This window comes from Amblyomma maculatum, chromosome 1, assembly GCF_055883805.1.
Source record: "Amblyomma maculatum isolate TAMU_Amacu chromosome 1, ASM5588380v1, whole genome shotgun sequence".
Classification (NCBI taxonomy): domain Eukaryota; kingdom Metazoa; phylum Arthropoda; class Arachnida; order Ixodida; family Ixodidae; genus Amblyomma; species Amblyomma maculatum.
In genome coordinates, this window is record NC_139344.1 from 399,944,719 (window position 1) to 399,960,855 (window position 16,137).

Sequence of the window (16,137 nt, forward strand, 5' to 3'; positions counted from 1 at the left end):
AATATTAGTTTAACAACCTAAAAAACATTATAAACATACAAAAAGCAAATGCGCTGCAACACCTCCTTGTTACACCAAAACGCCAAACTCATTTTCCCGTTTCTTGTGTCGAATTCGCTTGTCTTCTCATTTCTCTGGCACTTTAGCGGAAGTATAATATTGCGCCTTGAAATTTGCATATCTTTCGCGTATTCCTATGCCTTCACACTGCGCACATTTCTTAAAGCAGGTTTACAGCGCTTGGTGGCGCAAACTAAGCTGCCGCTTTCTTATATATCTCCGAAGTGCAGCCCATGTTTAAAGGCAGACTAGCTGATTGAAACCATTAAAAGCAACAAAAATGCCAGAGGAGAAAATCACTGCAAGTACGTATACTAAATGACCAATAAGGCATCCAAGAGAACGCCAGCATGAATCATTTATTGTCCTTTCTACTTCCATAAGAAATACGAAGTAGCAATGCCCTCTGGGTGGGTCACAATATGTTCCGTAATGAGGCCTGTCGTTGCGTATTTATGCAGATTCACGCCAATTATCCCTTGAGATCACAGGCTGGCCTTCACAGAGAACCGTGCTGTTATGGTCCTGCAAGTAGTACACAACACAGCGCGCTACCTTCAAGCAGTCATCGATGTCAATCGACGTTAAAGAACCCCAGGTGGTCGAAATTTTCGGAGTCCTCCGCTACGGTGTCTCTCACATCCTGAGTTGCTTTGGGACGTTAAACCCCACAAACCAAACCAAACCATCAAGCTGTCATGCTCTTCGCCCACTGCTGGTACCAAAACGCGCGTGCAGTGAGACTACCGTCCCTCTATATACCTATCCACGTAACACGGTGCCAAACTCATATTTCTACGCAAAACATTTGAAAACAGTGCCTGGGCATGCCGGCGAACCATTGATATCACGCAAGAAAATGCGTGGATCCACGCGGCGAGCTATCCGTGGTTGTTCGCCGCATTCGTTAATAAATACACCACTGAACACAATCAGACAGACGGCTTTATAACGAGGACGTCACCTCTCCTGAATCTAGGGTTTAGAGTACACTAAGGACTAGAGCACCACCATTACAGTGGCGACGCAAGAAACTGCCAACGCGAAACGCTCCAGAGTGCAGCTTTCGGACTAGTGGCCTAGTGCGTACGCGCGTTCACAATGTCTCGTGCCACTCACTGATCGCAGTCAGTGCCGAGAACAAGCGAATACACTGTTCCGGACTACAGCTGACCAGACGTCCACAGGTCACGCAGTCGAAGGAGCGTGCGGGCCGACGACGAACCGCGGTCGTCGCGTCCTTGGAGCTCGCTGAAACGATGAACAGCGAGATGGCGGATCAAACCAGTCACATCGCTGCACACAACATCAAACACACACAGCTTTCAAATCGTAGCAACCGTCATTCTAACGCCATTACGCGCATGCCACCACGTGCCACCAAGTCGTCTTCATCGCCACACCTTCTGCTGTAGCCGCACCACTACCACACCATCATAGACGTGCTCGAGGATTTTAGCCGCGTGCCGACATCAATTCCAAGAAACTTGAAAACAGGGAAGAAAGAACTTGTTATATAAGGTGTGTAGAACAAGTAAAACATTTTTGAACGATGTAGCAAGTGTCCTGCATAGCTACAGCTGCTTCAAAAAAATAGCAGGCTGCTCGGTATTCCAGCTCGTACCCGCTTCACCTGACATTTAGAACCGAATTGCGGTGCTAAACTCTTGTTAAGTCCTCTTCAGAATGATATCAACTTTTAGTGTGAAGAAAAACGGTACGCATCAATATGCGAGATGCCAGCCAGCTCAGGCGTAGCTGGAATTGAAAGATCTACTTGCAGTAATAACAACGCATGGGCTTCACTCGGTTAGTTTAAGCTTTTTCGTCGTTGCTTATGGCACCAAGTTGCAGGTCCTCCCATAGTGGTCGACCGCTTTCAAACTCTTAAAAGACAGACGTCCGTTATCCAACGAAGTAGTATCCGGGATCTAATTTGCTTCGTATTTCCGAGACGACCAGCTTCCGAGAGTAATTTGTTCAGATGCCGCGAAAGCAAATGTACAGAAAAATAAGGGCGCTCGGTAGCACTTTATGTAGCACTTTATTCTTAATTATGTCCAACCGAACCCGCTGTTGTGCACTCTCGTAAGGCACCAGAACAACACAGTGTGCATGCACTGAAATTAACAACTGTCAGGTCGAAACATCGTTCCTCAGAAGGCATTAAAGAAAGACTTGCTAGGAGATATCTCATGGAGACTTTGGTCTGTACCTCAAAATGTATGACCACGAGAGCTCTACAGTTGTGCTGAGTTTTAGCAAGACCTGTTGTAAACTTAGAGGCATATACTTTTCGAGAAAGTTTATAGCGATGAAGTTTAGAAATCTTGAGGCAGCATGTGTCACGCACGGCGAACGTAATAATGTATAAGCGATATTTTCAAGTTGTGAAAAATCACTACCTCCCTAATACTGTGCAGCTATTCTCACTTCTCAATCACTTCTCGATATTGCGATTCATGTAACTCTGTGTTTATACACCATTCCGGTTCTGCCTTGGAGACAGCGCCTACCTCATTACACGTGAAAAGGCATTCTATGAATATGTGTCCGCCGTTGTTTTCTCCTAATAACAAAAAACGTCCTGTCGCTCGCATTTCTAGAAGGAACATCAGGCAAATCAATAGGTTGTTGCGAGGGGGGACGTCATGTAATCCGTGGGTAGCAATAGCACTGAATGGGAAAAAATATCGACGCGCTTAGAGCCGCCTACGTGCATGAAGACGAAAGCTCGCTCAAGCAGCGACGCTCTGGTGGCTCGACAACGGCTGGCGTCACTATCACCATGGCAGCTGTTACGCGTATGGGAGACTAGGGCTCGATACGTTCTTTGGGAGTCGAAGAAACACTACTCGACTGAATCAAAATGGATCTATCGAGTGGCCTGATGTTTCTTCCGGGAATCTAGAAATACCGTGGCTTCACCACGACTAAAGATATCTTGTACATTCACGTATTGCTCACCTACACCCTGATTTCGCAATGCCTGTATACCAGATATGAACGTACGGCAAGACGTAATTATTGCCTGCACAACAATTATAGTCCTCCAAAAAAGTAATACATTTCAGTAAGTAGGGCGTCAAAGGAGACACGATCTTTCCATAACTATTCACAGCTGCCTAGAGAAAGTATTCAGGGAGCTGGATTGGGAACAGTTAGGGATAAAGTTAGATGGAGAACACCTCAGTAATCTGAGGTTTCCTATGACACCGCCTTGCTGAGTAGCTCAGCTGAGAAATTATAAAGGATGTTTAATGTCAAGGACAGGTAAAACAAACTGGTGGACCTAGTGCACTACATGGCTTAAATTCATTCGGTGAATTTATAAAGAAATATACATTAAGCTGTGTGTTCGGGAACCACATTTCCATGCAACCATCCTGTCATTCGCACGGGCTTCACGACATTATAATGTTTGCCCTCAACTACTACTTTTTGCAACACGCCTTTCTGGAAGAATTGATTTAGAATGAAAGGTTTGTCAACTATTTGCTATCTGGATGCTATCGCTGCTTTGGAATCGCTGAAAAGTACCTTACCTCGTCAATAGTGCGTCACTCGTTATTTGACTCGGGCGAGTCAAATAACCTATATTTCAGGCAAACCAAAACGCGTTGTCGTTTCCAAAGAAACACAGGGTCGTCCACTGAATAAACACGCGAGCAGGCAGCCACTTTAATCACATCGGCATTATATCTAACGCGCCCGCTAATCGAAACGAATTACATGGCTTAAAAAGCACCAGGCTCAGGTCCCTCTGTAGGTGCATCACTTTGATGTGCTTTGCATTCTGTCGGATATAATGGTGCCTTAAGAGAAAAACCACTAGCTTGCAGCTTGCGTGTTCACACTAACTAAGCGTTGCCCCAAAAAAATTGCCAGGATTCTACCAATAACCCAAAACATGAGATGCAGGGTGGTGAGTGTTGTAAGAATATTCCATTGTTATACTGAATGGCAAAGGATGATGAATAGTTGATTGATTTTTGACGAATGGCACTTGGAAATTGCCTTTCACGTCCATCTCATCTCGGCGAGTATTTTGCCGACTCAAAGTTTGAGCAAAGCACTTAGGGATATTTTTGCTTTTTCATCAAGGCAGGTCAATTTTCTTTTGACGTCAGCTTTGTTTTAACTCTGAAAAGGTTTGCAGCGTCCGGCGGGCACAGTCAAAGTAATACTTTATGTCAACCTACGCACTTTAGACAAATAGGAAAGAGAATTTCGGATGACCAAAATTATTATTTGGCCTCCATTATCTGACCATGACAAATAAGAAGGCTTTTCGTGCGTGAAAAACAGCTCTTATCTCAAAGAATAACGTCTTTCAAATGATTTCGCCACATAGCTTTGCTTTGGACGTTTCCTTCTCGTAGATTAAATGCGAGTCTGTACAGCACGTCTTTAAAAATAGGGTATTTGGGCCTTCGATCGTTGATCCATTAACATTTTGTGAACCAAAGCATAGGCAGGTTCAATCTTTTGCTTAACAAAAAATATTTTATAAAAGTATATGCCTATTTTTTCTGGAGTAAGGCTCTGCGCGTTTTATTGTACTCACTAATTGGCTTTCTAGACATGGCCACTTGTTTTTTTGCCCTGACGCTGTAGCCGTTCTTCAGTGCTATAATGCAAGGTTAACTTTCCTCAGGCACATAGACACATTCGTGATACCACGCGAACGATTTTAGGTATCGTTTAGATAATTTGTTTCGATAACATTTGTGCGCTTTGACATTGCTATTAACTTAGAACTTTTATGAATATAACATTTGCCATAAGTTCAATAATTCTATTTGACGCTGTAAAGGCTGTCATTGAAAATGGGCACAGGAGGACAGTTACAGGAGTTTTAAATTTCGTTGTTATATGAAATTCGAAGTGGCACACTAATATTTGTAGCTAATTACAATCGCACCTAGTAGCACAATCTGAAATGCATTCTAAACGCTATATAAAGATGATGGAAGGGTCAAATTCTCTGGGCATAATATTGTTTTACAATCTGATGGAAATCGGCGTGAATGTACCCAAACACCCACTTAAACAACCACATGCTCATCTCTACAACCGCGTACTTGATACGAAGGAAAACTGAACATTGACTATATTACCGTTTCAGGCTTTCTTTTTGTGTGCGACAGGACACGCTTCTGTTTGATCTATCACGTAGCCGAATTTATTATGTCCTTATTCCTTAGATACCCGACTTTCTCCCTCCCCTGCAGGTCTCTGTATCCGAGACAGCGGCACGTGCTCGTCTCGTCAGCATGTCGGGGACATTAGCTTCATTAGGGAGTCACCAAAAGGAGCAGTCGACCTTTCACGTCACAGCCGGCCTGCCGTCCCAAATCAATCGATATTGTGGGAACACAAGGCCTTGGTCTCCTATCGACTTTCCTCAGAATAGTAAATGCAGCGGAACGAGCGGGGGCTACGCATTGCGTAGTCGATAAGGTCTTTATTTTGTTATCAGGGCGTCTTGATCGGTAGTAGTGAAAACGCGTACCAAGAATAGACAGCTCTCTCAGAAAACAGCAGATAAAAAAACTTGCTCCATCTGCACTTATTTTTGACAGTGTGCTGGCAGCAGCTTGTTGACAATTTCACTTCATTGAACAGAAAACAGTTCTTAACGTTTCTTGGCCTATGAAGATTTAGCAACCTGATTTGTCAGCTGTTTTGAGTTCACATGCTTCTTTTTATTACACGTTCGTAAATCGACTCATTCTAAGGTTGCTTGCTTGTACTTTACGAGAAGAATCTAAACCTTATTGGCAACCCAGATGAATAACACTGCTGTTGATACTAGAGTAGAATTAGGGCTTGCACAACTACTAGAATTGGTAGCTAGTTTCATGCTTCCCGACAAATACAAATACAACGCAGTTGCATTTCACCTGAGCTCTTTTTGTCCGCCTCTAAATGCAGCCCATTTTTGCTAGGCGCTCTTTAATTTTCATCTCAGTTTTGTCACATCTACGTCATGGACTCTATACTAAATTGCAGTGCTTGTTTTGTTTCGTTGGGGCAAGAGCCTGCACTACATTTGCATGCAATTGATTTATTTTCTGTGCAGCTCATCACAGTGTTCACCAAGAATATGCCAGCTAGCGTTCTCAGGTCAGTTCACCAACGTCATCATCACGCGGTGATCTGCTTCGTGGTTTGTGAGGATTTTGAGAAAGTAAATAAACATAATTCAAGGACTATTGGCTTTCTGACATCTCGAATTTAGGATTCATGTCATGAAAATTCATTCTGGGCAGCATAGTGAGACGCTATGGCTGTACGTAAGCAACATCTTCCATCACCGAAGGTCTTCAGAGCAGCCGTCAAATCAAATTACAGAAGCGGGGGGGGGGGGGGGGGGGGGGTAAAGATAGCCCACTTCCAAGACTACGCCAGAATGTTAGATTTCACTAAAAAAGTTCGTCGGCATTGTTCTTCGCGCGTCTTTGTAGTCGCAGTAGTGTAGTGTTGTATATTGTATGTTTTACGCATTGTTGATCATGTTGTGGCTGAGGAGGATTGATTAATTGGTAGTGAATGATGCATATGGGGGCCATCGCGTCCGAATTAGGGATGAGTATATGGAACGATGAGACATATGACCAAGCATGGAACTTTATGAATGGTTGTGACTAATTGATTTGGTGGCGAATACTTGCTTATTATTACCTTACATAAAATTCTTGTAGCACAGCAGTTCGAATGTGCCACTTAGCCAGTCATGATTTATATTCGTGCAAGACATAATTCTTGAGACCGCAGCATTTTGTGACTCTTATTAATTAGCCAAAAAACACTGAGGATGTTCTATGACGGGATCATGAAATGATCATTAGGAGTAATACAGCGGTGGTATGATTTGTCCGCTGGAATTCTAAACTTTTCGGTGCCCTGCAGGTGGCGTTCGGAACTTCCTCGGGGGTACATTGCAGCTGGTGTTCTGCACGTGCAAGTTGGTGCGTGATCTTGTTACGTGATCGAACAGCCTCCTTGAATTATCGCAAATTTGGCTACTTAATAGCCAAAGATTCTGATTACTTTTCAGGCTAGGAAAGATAAGGCGCGAGCTTCCAACACGTCACCATGAGCGTGGTTTGACTGGTTCTTCAGAATAGTGCGTGTCTGCGAATGCTAGTGCCGAGCTCCACCTAACGCTCGATTATTGTTCGTATGAATGCCATGATAGTGGCCGGCCTTCATGATGATAACCATAATGTGATAGACTCAAATGTAAGCGGGACGTCAGCAAGTCACGAACAGATGTCGCTTACGAATGCATTGTCTCCTAAGTTACTCGGTTTTAGTGGCCACTGAGTCTGATTTTCACAACACTGTGGAGCTCTACATAGGCAACGACGAGTGAAACTGCTCAAGATACCCTAATTCCTAACTCGCTTTCCTTAGAATGTTTTTAGTCGCAACACCTGTCGGGTTTGCGCTTTGAACATGTAATTGTAATCACTGCTCTGCAGCCCGTGCAGATGAAAAGAGAAGGTCGCACCGATTTAGAAGTTCCGATTTAGAAATAAGCCACCGGTGATCACGATTTTTTAAGTTAAACTAGGAATAAACGCATGAATCGCAGACTTTAACAAAGTGTGTTAATACAATTCCTCGCTAACATTTTTTAAATAGCATGTCACGGATATACCAGCATAATGCAGACTTGCGTTTTGATTAGAATAATCATGGGTATTGGGATCACGGGTAACCATGTGGCTCCTGACGGGGCTTGCCGCATTACCTTACGTCATTCTGAAGAAACCTCAAAGGTACTGGCGTTAGCGAACGGCGTCTCATCCGGAGCAGCCGCCGAATGATTGGCTTCGCAGGTCCCTACTACGCATGCCGGCCAACGCTGTTCCTGTTCGTAATTAGTCAGTGTGAATGACCTATAGAGACTTGGAATGCGATTATTTGGTTGCCGACACCAAGAAAACCCTTCTCGGCACCATTCTAATCTATTTGCGGCATGAATTTGGGTTTTCTATTCTCCCAGAGACTACAAAGTCACGAACACTAAGAAAAAAAATTAATGTGAGGATTTATATTGTTAGAAACCAAAGAGCAGCCTTGAACTCTACTCTTTTTAACTTCGCGCACTTCCCACAAAGAGAGATTTATTAAAGTTTTGTGGTGTTCTGACAGCAAGGGTTTGTTATTGAAATATTATTAGCAAACAAATGCATGCAGGGCACTCCACCGTAGCTTGGCGGCTCGGATTGTCAATTGACTGGTGACGAAAACTTTGCAACCATTTAGGCTGGCTGCCCCCGTGTTTAGATAACGTGGAGAAACTATGCAATGCCGAGTAAATGTCTGAATATTTGGAAGAGAAATATTTTAGAGGGCGATGCGGAGTCTGAAGTCCGCCCGGCCTGCTCTTGCTACTCCGTGATACCTGCGCGGCCCATGCGCTAAACCTCAGCAACCTCCGGGCCCATGCTCTTATATTCAGCAGCATCATTCTGTGGCTGCCATTTCCGCTTGCGGAGACTTTCCACTAAGGTAGACAGACGTGCACTGGTCACGTCTTGCTACGTGACCAGTGCACCCGCCAACTTATCCACACCATGTAGCCTCATGCCGTCCCGCACCCGTCGGCCAATCGTAGATCTGCATGCCAGACTGCACCGCCGGGATTTCCTTGACGAGGGTTCTAGTGCTATCGCATTTAAAAAGATTTATTACCAATACCAAGCGATCGGAATGCCAAAGTCTATCGCACACGGGCCACGCACAGTCAAGCGGGTTGAGCCCAAACATTTTTTTACAGTGAGCTGCATCGCACATTACGCCGCAGGATTGTCCACCTTACATCTACATCCTCGTCTTCCTCAGTGCGCTGCGACAATGAAATAGTTGCTATAAAAGTGTTACAATGCTTAGCATTAATATTAGGTACACCGGCAAACAGATCGATTTTTACATTATGCATAGCTGTCGCTCTAATACTGTTATACATGAAGCTACTCCACTTTCATTGAGTACAACGACCACTAAGGCACACCGAGAGCATTGTTGGGAAGCTAGTGCAGGTCAGGAATGAGTGACCGAGTGCCGTGAACCTCACACAAAGACTGATTTTTATTTTTGCTGTATACCTCTAGGCGCATCCCTGCTGTACCCTCTCTTCCCTCATACGTTCCCCCTCTGCCATGGGGAAAGAAAAACCTTCAGCTTTCGCCGCCTTTTCAGCTCCGGCCAGGAGCGGCGCGCGGCGCTCATTTAGGTCGCTACAGCATCATATAGACTCCTGTCTCCACCCATTGTTAAAGAGTAGTTTCCTGTTGCTGTTTGTATAAAAACGTTTGGCTCCTCTTCTTTGGCTCCCAGAGGTTACCTCCATAGGAATGTCATTTTTATCCCCTTTGTTTTTGTTACCCGCAGCTCTTACTCACGAAATGTTCTCACAAGTGGCTGTCTAGAGCATTTTTCGTGTTAGCACGAATAGTAAAATTTTAGCCCGCCTCTTCACTTTTGAACTGAAATATCTCTAATTCTTGGTTTCTGTGGCATGGGTTCTTTCGGAAGAGGATTTAAAATTATCGGCTCAAAATTTTCGTTTCTTTTTCCTTTGGAAAGACCATCTTTGCTAGAAAGCAGCCTTGCATTTCTCAAAGTTCATCCTGTGCTTGCTATTTGTCGTGTTTTGGGTGTTGCTTGATTGAGACTGCTAACGCTGCCCAACGGAGAAGCAAGAAGCAGAGGGCAGGTGTGACTTGAGGCCGAACTGGTCAGGCTTCAGGTCTCTTTAGAGAACAAAGTAGGTTGCAACTCCTTTGAGACTTCTTCAGGCGGCGTACTAGCTATTATGACTGGGATCCCAGCCATGGCTCACGCGGCGGGAACACAGGAACGTAGCGGGTATGGCGAGTGGCAGCCATGCAAGACGCCCAGCATGCGGCTACCACGACGGGTTTCACCGCCACCACGTGCTGCGGTGATCAATCACCTGGCCGAGTGGGAAGGTCCGGGAAGCCACCCATTGATGTGCAATTACCCGCCTGAAGCTCGCATGGGTGACCACGAAAAAGTTTCCTCTAATGTTGCCTAAAGAAAACTTGGGCAGCTTTTCGCTGAACGGGAGTGCTCGCGACATTCCAAAAATTAAGTGCCCTGGCAAAGTAAACCTTGCCAGGGCCGCACTTCTCGGAATCCCAGACTGTGTCTACTTGACGCTGCATTTCCACCGTCAGCTCAAGATTGCCATCACTACCAAGCGAGGTCACTCTCACTACATGAAGGCGTGCGAGGAGGCTCAAGTACCGTAGTCAGCAGTGGGCGGGACCTCGAATGCTCGCAAGTATTTCCCTGATTCGACTGCGCGACATGAACACTGTTTCCCCAGCTTCCTAGCTGGGGGCAACAAGCAGTATTTAAGAAGTGGAGTTGTATCCACCATGAGCCCACTCACCTCATCTCACTGAGCTACGCTCAGCTCTGGTTTCGTCTCTCTGGCCTGAAATTTCGACCACCTGGGGTTCTTTAACGTGCAGTGACATCGCACAGCACACAGACGCCTTGCTTTTCGTCTCCACGGAAAGAGGCCGCCGAGGCCGGGATTCGATCCTGCGTCCTTGGGAACAGTAGTCACCACTTCGGGGCGAAAAGCGGTATTTTAGTGCAAACACAAATCGCGTTTCTTGAGTCGTAGTCTGAGCTCTTTTCTTAACAAGACAGACGGGAGCAGTACTTTGAGCCCATTGTGCAAATCCTGTATATACGATTTCATCTTATTCTTAGTGAATATATTACGGAGGATGACATAAATGGCGGCACTCTGGCAACATTATACTTCAATTGTAGTCGGTAGCTCCCCTTGCTTTTCATCATGAGTGGCCACATTTATTTATTTGTTTGTTTGTTTGTTTATGTTTTTATTTTTATTTAACGCCCAGGGCTCGAGGGCATCTACAGTCAGGTGTACTGTAAAATTGCTATGAGAGCGGCATTTATTCTGTTTTATTTCATTTCAGTTTAAAAACAAATTGTGAGCTTTATAAATGCTCAAGATTAATTACTGACAGGAAACATTGGGGTCGGTAGGATGTCATAAGCTAAAAACAAATCTTGCTCCCCCGAAACATTTGAGGCCTATATGTGTCTATATTAAAGGTACGTGCTTCAGTACGGTAGTGCCTTAGCTGTTCACAAATATTTTAACGTGGGCATGGACTTATAAAATTACACATTGTTTCCATTCGTCCTTCCGGGGACACCAGTCGATAACAAAGAGGCCTTTATTTCGATTGACATTTTCGCAGAAAGCCAAGCCTTGCTCGTCGCAGATAGTTCCTCGGTGTTGCTCCGTCATTAAGTTTTTATCAATGTGCAATGCGTACAATGCTTCATAATTTTGCTTCCTCGGGCCTCTCGCAGCAATTGGGGAGGGGAGAGGACCATTTATTTATTGCTTATAATAAGTATTTGTTCCAAGTTATGCGGTGAGCGAAACTTCGGCAAAACTTTGACCCACTGTGGCACAAAGTTCTTGGCTACTCCTTTCCTTATAAAACAGAGAAAAATGTATATACATCAGACTTTCTTCTTGCCACGCCACGAACGCATTGGGAATGTTTGCCATTGATAGAATTTGTAAGTGTTAAACCTGGGAGGACAAAATTGGGCGGATACGAACACCACCTTTGGCTTTAGTTTTCCAAGAAGACACCTAAGGCTTGCATTTAACTAAACTTAACTAATACGCCTTAAAAGCCTGTGAGTAGCTTGTCTGACCCTACGGGCACAAGGTGCGTTTCGGAAATTCCATATTTTTATTTTCAATACAAAATAATGACATTCTTACATGTCGTAAAAATAGTTTGGAAATGTTGGAGTCATATAATCGTATTTTCATATTTTATCTATTTTATTTCTCTTTAATGTATCACACCTCTAGACCTACTGTGATATTTTTTATCCTTCATGCTTCAAACGGCGTCGGGTTCTTTGTCGAAAGAGAGATGACCACTGGCTGCCTAATATTGCTACTACAAAAGTCCTTTTTTTTCTACCCAGGCTATTCTATTCCATCCTCGGTTGCCTACTTTTTCTTTCACATGGTCTTCTTTTTCTTACTGCCGTTTTCATTTTTTATGCCCGTCCACCTAGATATATTATACTGGCTAAGAAGTACATCAGGAATGGTGGGTGGGATAGCCCTTCCGAGACAGCCGGTGTTAAAAAAAAAATAATTGTTTTCTGTTCTTCCTCAATGTAGAAAAGCCTTTCATTGAAGGGACAGATGTGAGGATGCTGGCGGAGGAGGTGCGAGGACTTCTCAATTTCGTCTTTTCTGTGCCAAGCACAACCATCTCGCCTTTATATTTTGTATTGCCCTGTTTTCTTCCGCCACGGGAAAGGGTGATTTACGTGCAGTTTCTGGATATCGAGTGTCCGATTTCCGCGCGCGACACCATTTTCTCTGGGCCAGCCGGAGCCCTAAACTGTCTCCTCCGAACCATTATACGGCGCTTTCAGGTTCTGTGGACAAGTATGCTTTTTTTTTTGTTTGTTTCCATTTCAGTCCGCTGGACCCTCTTTCTTGCCGGAAGGTTTCTCTTTCCGGCCTCAGCCGTCAAATTCTCTTTATATCCAGTACTTGTACTGGTATTTTTAATTTACCCATCTAAAAAAACTCGGCTTACTCCTAATAAGCCCAGAGAGAAAAAAAGGGACAGATGAATTTGACATAGGAAATTACTGGCTCTATAAACTGAGCTGAGGTAATACCCCCACTGTTTCGATGACCAGTGTGCCGGTCAGATCAGCAAGTTGAACAAACGAAAACATGAAGAAGGGGGGGGGGGGGACATTTAGGTTCCGTTTTTAGGAGTATTATACGATAAAGTGTAATGCTCCCATTTTCCGGCTTTCCTTACGGATTTTCATCCGCTAGATGGATTGTGGTACTCACTTGGTAAGTAATCTTTTTATTTATACCTCTAGTTACTCCATATATCATCTGCATAAAGTCGCAAAATGCACATCAAATGAAAATTCAGTTCAGTTCAGTCGTTCAGTCGTGTCCGACTCTTCGTGACCCTATGGACCATGTCACGCCACGCTTTCCGGTCTCTCACTATCTTCCTAACATCACATAACTTCATCTGCAGTGCATCGAGGATGCCATTTAACCATCGCGTTCGCAGCCTACCCCTTCTCCGGCGGCCCTCAACCTTTCCCAATATCAAATCTTTCTCCAGCGACTCCTCTCTTCTCATCAGATGACCAAAGTAGCTAAGCTTTAACTTTAGAATTTGACCCCCCAATGAGCAGTCAGGGTTTATGGTCGACAATATCGACTCAATTGATCTTCTGGCAGTCCAAGGAACTCTCAAGAGTCTTCGCCAGCACCACAAAAGACCGTCTTACAAAGACGTAGAGCAGCGCTTTAAGCAAGCCGCCTGATAATGAAAACATTATATCAAAAACGAATCCAATTCACTTAATATTGTTTAGCAACGATATTTTTGTTTAATTAAAACTGCAAAAAGGCGGCACTCCACGTTGATTCAGCACCTGCTTGCTTGGTTCCACTCAATAGATATTTTCTCCTGCAGCAGTACGAAAAATGCGCTTATTAGGATGATGTAGGGAAGGGAGAGAAGAGACAGTGGAGAATTATTGATATTCGCCAAGTTATTTATCGCGCTTCCATCCCTAACACTTAGTACCTTCTGCCTTGTTTCTGACGCATCTGTCGACTGTTTCATCCAGCGAATTTGTTGTTGTTGTTGTTGTTGAAAACTTTTATTGTCCAACAGAGAAGGACCACACCGCCTGGGCCGCTCTGTCTCACCCCCTTTTAAGGGGTAGGGGACTTAGCGGCCCAGCCGCACGGGATGGTCGCATTAGATGCTGGCCGGTCTGGTTTCGCCGGCGGCCTCTGCTGCCAGTTGGACGGCGGTGAGTTGGAGCTCAGGGTCCGAGCTTCGCAATGAGGTTTCCCAGGCTTCCCTAGTGCTAACGTTTTGCGCCCTGCCTGGGCAGTAAGCGCACTCCCAAATTATATGGTCGAGGGTTCCTCTCGCCCTTCACTTCTACATTTATCGTCCTCGCAGTCCGATCGGATATGTTTATTTAGTACTGGGTTTGGGTATACTCCAGTCTGCAGGCGTCTCCACGCCATTGCCTGACCTCTATTTAACGCCGTGTTTGGTGCGGGAACACGCCTCCGGCATTTCCTGTAGTGTTCTGTAATGTCTTGATACGAGATAATTCGCCCTTCTCTATTATGTTCTGCCTAAGCCGAGCCATCCTGTACAGCTCGGAGGTAGAGATCTCGAGCTGCACTGTGGGCCGCCTCGTTACCGCTGACATATTCGTGCGCCGGGGTCCCGATGATGTTGATCGTCCTATCAATCACTCATTGTGCTAAAATTTTGGTGGTGAGGGGGTTTACCCTCCCCCTACTGAAATTTTGGATTGCAGTTTTACTGTCGCTAATAATATATCTAGCTTTGGTGCCAACGCAAGCGATCGCTATCGCAGCTTCCTCCGCTATCTCGGTTTCTTTCCCTAGTATGGTAGCCACCGTGATGAGGGTGCCTACCCCATCTACCGCCGCTATGGTCATGTATCGACTGTGTCCGTTTCCTGCCGCATCTACGTAGGCAACTTCATTTGGGGGTTTGCTCCGATATATTGTTTCTATCGCTTCCGCCCTTTTCTGTCGCCTTTCCCTATTAAACTCAGGGTGCATGTTTTTGGGTAGGGGAGGGATTCTTAGGTGCGCTTTGATTTTCCTGTCAATGTCAACCCTTTCCTTTTGCCCCCTGTCTGTGGCTATTCCAATGTTACTTAGCGTAGCTGTTCCCACTCGCGTCGTGCTGAGTCTTTCAAGTTGCGAGGTTTTAACCGCTTCCGTGATCTCTGAAATCGTATTGTGCAGTCCTAGGGCCAGTAGCTGCTCCGTCGATGTACACGTTGGGAGGCCTAGGGCCTTTTTAACGCATTTTCTGATGAGCGCGTCTATCTTTCTCCTCTCATTGACAGCACTTTACTCGAAGTCCTCTTGTCGCAGCGCCATTCGTTGCAGTTATATTGATACCGGTTGATGTACTTGTTGCACAGCAGGCGCGTTTAAAAATGCTTTAGTACTAAGCCGGGCGAAGTTGTTTTGTGGTTATCCTTCACAGTTAGTGATTGTGTAACAATCCGCAACTGTTGCAATGTTGCCATTTTTTAACTGCTTTTTCGTAGAGATCTACCTCTTCATACGGCCCCGCGGCGGTCGCACAGAAGTTAGGGTGCTCGACTGCTGTATGCCAAGGATGCGGGATCAAATCTAGGCCGCGGCGACCGTTTTTCGACAGAGACGAAAAGCACTCTCATACCGCGTGTTTCATACCCCGAGTCACTTGTGAACGGTAAACCCCACAAGCCAAACGAATCCTAATCAAATGAATGAAACCAGAAATATAATGTGTCAATAGTGAACCAAATGTATTCAAAATAAACGCATAATCTAAAGCACAAGACGGGACGCTACGCTGACTTCGGCCCTTTGACGTTGAACGGCGAGCTGTCTTGACGCAGGCAAGAAAGGTAGTCTACACAACCGGCTTTACGACAAGTAAGGCTAAGCTAGGCTTCCTAGGTCGCATGGATGAAATTGAGACATTTCATTTTTCTTTTCTGGAAACTTACCTTCTCCATCGGAAAGGGTAGTTGAGGTAATGAGAGACACAAAAAGTGAACGCCCTCAGGTTATTCGCGCCGAGCATCTGAGAGCTGAGGACACTATACTGAACTGTGAATGCGCAGACGCAATTCACAGCATTTCCGGAGCCCCATGCAAAACCTACTAACCGATTCCATTGCCAACACCTAGAAATATTCAACAAATGAGTCACAGTCACCGCCTCTCTCTTTCCTGTTCTGTCTTCGTTTCATAGTAGTTTATTCTTTGTGTTAAATGTAGGGATACACCTGGCCTTTCCCATCTCTATAATTCACTGTGAAGAGTCACCTTTTCTCCTCGTCTTCTAATCCTCAAAGTTCGCGGCTTGCCATCGGGAAGGCTGACGACGAGGCAACATGCGCGAATCCCGT